The sequence below is a fragment of the Arachis stenosperma genome, chromosome 1 (genome assembly GCF_014773155.1).
Source record: "Arachis stenosperma cultivar V10309 chromosome 1, arast.V10309.gnm1.PFL2, whole genome shotgun sequence".
Taxonomy (NCBI): Eukaryota; Viridiplantae; Streptophyta; class Magnoliopsida; order Fabales; family Fabaceae; genus Arachis; species Arachis stenosperma.
This window is the reverse complement of record NC_080377.1, coordinates 85,987,616-85,994,205: the sequence shown is the minus strand read 5'-3', so window position 1 is coordinate 85,994,205 and position 6,590 is coordinate 85,987,616. Positions and strand designations below refer to the sequence as shown.

The 6,590-nt window shown below is 39.7% G+C and overlaps 1 non-coding gene across 1 annotated transcript; it reads left to right on the top strand.

The window, feature by feature from the left end:
• The first annotated feature begins 6,486 nt into the window (after nucleotides 1–6,486).
• On the top strand, nucleotides 6,487–6,590 carry LOC130948408 (small nucleolar RNA R71). Its single transcript, XR_009073044.1, has one exon. It is a non-coding gene; the product is annotated as a small nucleolar RNA R71 (small nucleolar RNA).

Genomic DNA, 6,590 nt, shown 5'->3' with positions numbered 1-6,590 from the left:
TGGTAATGGCTCGGCAGCCTATTATAGGGGGGAGGGGTGTTGTGCTGCCAAAACTCGAGTTGCCCAAAGGCTTGTTGGGCGCAATGCCAGCAAGATGCACGATGCCTTGCCATCCCCTAGGCACACTAGCAAGCCCGTTGTGGTTGTGGTGTGCCGTCGGGGTCCCCCGCCCCGGGTCCAAGGTTGAGCACGGGCGTCGGGCTGCTGCAAACCCCGATCACCAAAGGACCAAGAAGGGAAACACGTCCATGCACGGCCCATCTAGGCACCACCTAGGGAGCATGGAGAGGTGGAGTTGTGCCTTGTGCACCCGCGGCATGCTCGCCCTACGTCTAGGGTCGACGCAAGACGGTTGATGCTACGATTTTAGGAAATTGCATGATCGGCAAAAATTCCTTCCGGCAAGTGCACCGGTTATCGTCAAGTAAAAACTCACAATAGAGTGAGGTCGAATCCCACAAGGATTGGTTGAGTGAGCAATTCGGATTAGAAGTGTGTTCTAGTTGAGCGGAATCAAGATTTAGATGAGAATTGCGGAATGTAAAATTGGCGGGAAACGTAAATGGCAAGAAATTGAAATTGCGGAATCTTAAATTGCATGAATTAAAGAGCGAGAAGCTAAATTGCTGAAATTAAAAAGGGATCGGGGTGATTGCATGAATTTAATTGCAGAATGTAAAGAGAAAGTGGTAGATCAGAAATGGGGAATTCATTGGGTTTCAGGAGATATTGAGATCTCCGAATCAAAACATTTTTATCCCTTCCTCAACCAATGCGTTCATTGAATTTTGCTTGGCAATCTTATATGATTGGATCCCAATCCCTTGGCTCACCAATTCTCTCTAAAAACAAACAAATTCCCAATCCCTTGGTTTAAATGTTCATAAGAAGAGATGACGCTCGATCACTGATTATACCACACAGTTTCATGAACCACAATTTGGTAGGATTACATGTCACAATATCCATCCAAACCCCAATCCAATTCACTGTGAGAAAGCTTCTCTAGCATGAATCCTCCATTCCTTTCCCAAGGTTCCGAAGGATTCCAATTATGGATAGTTTCTTTCCCAAGACAACTAACCAATGGAATTAGATCGAGAAGCTTTCTAACAAAAATTCAAGAGAAAAGATTGAAGAAGAAGATAAAAACTATTATTGATTCATTGAATTACAATAGAGCTCCCTAACCCAATGAAAGGGGTTTAGTGAGTCATAGCTCTGAATTCAATTACAAAAAGTCTGAAAACTAGAAAAATGATCAAAAGTCCTCTACTAACTTAAATTCTATCCTATTTATACACTTTCTAAATTGAGCTTCTGTTGTGTTTCTTGGGCTTTGAGGCCTTTCCCTGATTTCCTTTTGCTTTGGGTTTATGATCCATAATCCTGATGAGGCTGCTGATCCAATTCTGTAACATTCATTGAGCCAACTTAGTGATAATCAAGTAATGACACATGACTCAACAAATTGAAATTCCAGACTCATCAATTCTTCAGGCCCAATCCCATAAACCATGATATTCAATTGGGTTTCATACCAGAGTACGTTTAAGTTAATGTTTGTGCTCAAATGCTAACTTAAACTGCAATATCTTTGGCCCAGAAACCTTTTCAAATAGTGGCGTTTAAGTTGCAGTTTAAGCTTAAACTGCAACTTAAACGCCAGACACTTCCAGTGATGCCTTTTGTGGAAGCACGTTTAAGTTCCAGTTTAAGCTTAAACTGGAACTTAAACGTTGGACACTCCTGGAGGTGGTATAACTCAAGCACGTTTAAGCTTCAGTTTAAGGTTAAACTGAAGCTTAAACGTGGAAATGGAAGAAAGCAACCCTGGAGTGTGGAATGGTCGAACACGTTTAAGCTTCAGTTTAAGGTTAAACTGAAGCTTAAACGTGGAAATGAAGAAAGCAACCCTGGAGGAGAATTTTGGTCGAACACGTTTAAGCTCCAGTTTAAGGTTAAACTGGAGCTTAAACGTGGAAATGGCTCCCTGGTGCATTTCTCATTTCTGGCGTTTAACTTCCAGTTTAAGGTTAAACTGGAGGTTAAACGCCACTTTCAGCTTTTCCTCAGCTTTCATGATTTTGGCGTTTAAGCTCTAGTTTAAGCTTAAACTGGAGCTTAAACGCCACTGATAGTTCCCAGCATTATATGGCTTGGCAGTTTAAGTTCCAGTTTAAGCTTAAACTGGAACTTAAACTCCACATGTGATATTCAAGCTTCCTTTATTGATTTTGTTGCTTCCTTGCCTAACTTCTTCTTCCCTGAAATCATCCAAACAACTGTATCAAAGTCTTGCAAAATTTCATGACAAATCTTCCATTCATAGCATTCAAGTAATATAACTAAAAACTCATGGAATTTGCATCAAAATCATACTGTTTGGATGGTTCATTGCTTTGTTATTCATTTAACCATTCTTGGTTACTTTAAGCTAAAGAAAATGCATAAAACAACTAAAACTAACAGAAAAATGCTAGTGAAACTAGCCTAAGATGCCTTGGCATCACAACACCAAACTTAATACTTGCTTGTCCCTAAGCAAGTCCTGAGTTATTTGAGAAGAAAGTATGAAACAGAAAGCAATTACATTGGCTATATTAGTAAGCACTTGAAGTTCATCAGAAGGGTTTTATGCAGAAAGTTGCAGCATCACTTTTTCATTCTTATCAGGTAAGATTATCACTTTTTCATTGCATCCATCAAACACTGCTATGGCCTCTTGTTATTCTTATGTCCTTGGCACTTTTCCCTTCTTTGTTTTTCTTTTTCTTAGAGCTCCTTTGCTCCTTGTTTGCTCAGTGTCATGTGTTGCACAAGCCTTTGGCATTTTCTTTTTCTTATCAGTGCACTACACATATCCACTACAGCCATTTTAGTTCACATTTCTTCTTGAGACATTGGTGCCCAGCACCTCTTTGTGTGACTAAATGTTTTGTATTTAGGTTGCTCTTGATAATGGACTTTTGGTTGATAATCCCGGGTTAGTTAACCCAAGTTACCAAGTGTTGAAACACTCCTCAGAACCTATTCATCCAAGCATATCCTTAATACATAAACACCACAGGCATTTGTCTCAGAAGTTCAAACCATTGGTGCCTAGCTTATTTTCTCAATTTTTTTTTGCTTTTTGGTTGCCCTTTTTCAGTGGCTTTTTCTTCTTCTTTTTCTTTCTTTTTCATGGCCAAAGACATTTATTCATCAAGATCCATAGACAGTATTCAAACTTCTACACAAAAATGATAATTCTACACTCAATTTCCAGTGATCTGACTAAACAATCAAGCATGCATACCACCACTTAATTCTACTTGATTTGTCACTAATTGAGCCAAGTTACTTTTGTTCAAACTTTTTTTTTTATTTTTGGAAACAGAACAAGCATGGCAAGCATTTGTTTAAGAAGGTGAAGTTATATCCAAACATCTAGGCATTCACTTTATTCAAAGTAGTAAACAGACAAACATACTAGAAATTTCACATAAAACTTAAATGACTTAAAATGAAAGAAAGCTCATAAAGACAATTCACAAACTATTATTTGATTATTAAGGAACAAGACCACCTCTCATTTGTTGCTTGGTTCTTCTTGATTCTTGGGGTCCTGCTTCTTCTTGCTTCTTGCCTCTTTTTGACCACTTGTACTTCCTTTGTCTTTTTCATCCATTCTTATCCTTCCTTTTGTACCTGCACAAACAAACAACTTTGCTATCATTTTTTTCGGTCCATGTGAATAATGAATAGTACTTGCGCATGTTTTTCATTCTTTTTGAATTGTAAATCAATGATTGACTTCATGAGCTTATAGCCGTGACCCTTGTATGTATGCACACTTATTACTGGACACCAAACTTAGTGTTTGGTAATGTCTCCTGATGACATGAAATCCATGTTGGTTGTCCTTAATGAATGTGCATAATTCTAATAAATCATAGTCACTTTGGCTCTTTGATCCTAAACAATTTTACTACCTAAAGTAATTGAAATCAAAGTATTAAAACATGCAAATGGTATACTTGTCATGAATTTCTAAATCCAGAGGAACTTCTTGCTTTTCATTAACTGTGTTCAAAGAGGAACACCAAACTTAATGTTTGGTTGTGCACCTTGAATGAAAGATTGAATACAATTTGAATAAGATTTGGGGTGCCTTCAGGCACACCAAACTTAGAGACCAATTGTATTTTACATGCAATGTTTAGTGCACCTTATCAACAGTTGTCCTGAGGATTCAAGTTCATGCATAAGAAACCATGCTTTATTAGATGCAAAGCAAAACAATAAAGAGTAAGGATACTAAAACATGGGTTGCCTCCCATGAAGCGCTTCTTTAACGTCACTAGCTTGACGGTTGTCCCTTGTTAGGGTGGATTGTAGTGCTTGATGTCCTCTCCTCTCACTATGAAAACGTCCCCATTTGATTCCTTCATGATTTCCAAATGTTCCATAGAAAGAACTTTCCTGATTGTGAACACTTGAGGGAGCTGGGAAGGAATGGTTTTGAGGCCAGGTGGGATTGGCAGATAATGACTTGATATCACTTTATCTCCCGGAGAGAAACCTTCAGTGGGAATTTTCTTGTTTCTCCACCCTCTTGGCAATTTCTTTACAATTCTTCCCTCTCTCTTGAGGATTTCTTCATTGACCCTTATGCCAGGAGGATCCTTCTGAGCTATTTCTATTAATTCTTGTGGCTTTAACTCTTGCAATTCTTGTTTGCCTTCCAAGGACTGTTTCAGAGTTTCAGCTGCTGGATTGCTTTCCTCCAAACACAGATGGCTACTATCATCCTTAGGCTTTTCAGGTTCTGGTTCAGGCTCAGATGCAGGTTTGAAAACATGGAAAATGAGCTGTTCATCATGTATTCTCAAAATTAGCTCTCCTTGTTCTACATCTATGAGCGCTCTAGCAGTGACTAGAAATGGCCTTCCAAGAATGATAGGATGTAGGTAGCTTTCCTCCATGTCCAAAATGACAAAGTCTGTGGGGAAGAAATAATTTCCCACATTCACTAGCACATTCTCAACTACCCCTTCAGCTTGCTTCTGAGTTTTGTTAGCCAGTTGTATGATTACATCAGTGGATCTCACCTCATTCAGTTGTAGCCTCTTCATAAGAGTCAGAGGCATCACATTTATGCTAGCTCCTAGATCACAGAATCCTCTGTCAATTTTTGTTTCCCCTATGATGTAGAGGATATGAAAACTCCCTGGGTCTGTTTTCTTAGAGACTATGTCCTTCTTGATGAGGGCACTGCATTCTTTTTTCATTATTACAGTTTGTCCTCCCTTCAAAACTCTTTTCTTGCTCAGCAATTCCTTCAAATACTTGATATGTGTAGGCATCTGCTGGAGAATCTCAAGAAAGGGAATATTGATATGGAGAGACTTAAATGTCTCTAAAAACCTTGAATATGTTTTCCCTTTTTCACCTCCTCCTAACCTCTGAGGAAATGGTGCTTTTGGTTGGTATGTTTCCAGCATGCCTTTATTTTGCAGTTCCTTGGCTTGCTCAGTTTCACTTTCCTGCTTAGCTTCTTCCACACCTTCCTTCAAGATTTCTGGCTCCTATTCTGAGGGTCTGATTCCTTCTTCTTCTGAGACTTCCTTCAATATGGTGATGGCCTTGCATTCTTCCCATCTCACTCCCTTTTGTTCCCCTTTAGGATTCTTTTCTGTGTCACTAGGGAACACTGCAGTTGACTTGGGGGCCTGTTGAGATAGCTCTCCTACTCGAAACTCTATCCTCTTGAGTTTTTCACCATGGTTCCTTAAGGTAGATCTCACATCATCCCTAAAGCTTTTCAACTCACTTATGTCCTGACCCATGTTTGCAAGCATTCCTTCTATCCTGTTTAATTGATCTTGAAATTGTTGGTTCGGATTAGGTTGGGCAGGTTGATTATTTTGGCCATGATATGGTGGTTGGGAGTAAATGTTTTGTGTGGCTTGGTATGATCTTTGGTTGGAGTTTTGGTATGTGGAATTGTTATGTTGGTTGGGGTTGTAAGGTTTGTGGTTTTGTGGTTGGGTTTGTTGGTTTCCCCACCCAAAGTTTGGGTGGTTTTTCCAGCCTGGGTTGTAAGTGTTGGAATGTGGATCATATGGTTGCCTTTGTTGATTTCCCACATAGTTGGCCTCTTCCCAATCACCTCCTTCAGTGCTTACTTCCTCTTGATCTTGTGTGTGTATTGCAGCCACTTGATTTGTTTCTAATTTCCTGGTGAGCTCTGCTAGTTGCTTGGCAAACACCTTGTTTTGGGCTAGAATTGTATCAACATGGTTCAGCTCCATGACTCCCTTAGTGTTGTGTCTCTCTGAAGCATAGTAGTACTCATTCTCAGCCACTGTCTCAATCACTTCAATGGCTTCTTCCACAGTCTTTTTCCTGTTCAATGAACCTCCTGATGAATGGTCTACAGCCTTCCTTGATTCATAAGAAAGTCCATCATAGAAAATATGCAATTGCACCCAGTCATGGAACATGTCTGGTGGGCATTTCCTTGTCAAATCCTTGAACCTCTCCCATGCCTCGTAGAGAGTTTCACCATCTTGTTGTCTAAAAGTCTGAACCTCAGATCGAAGCCT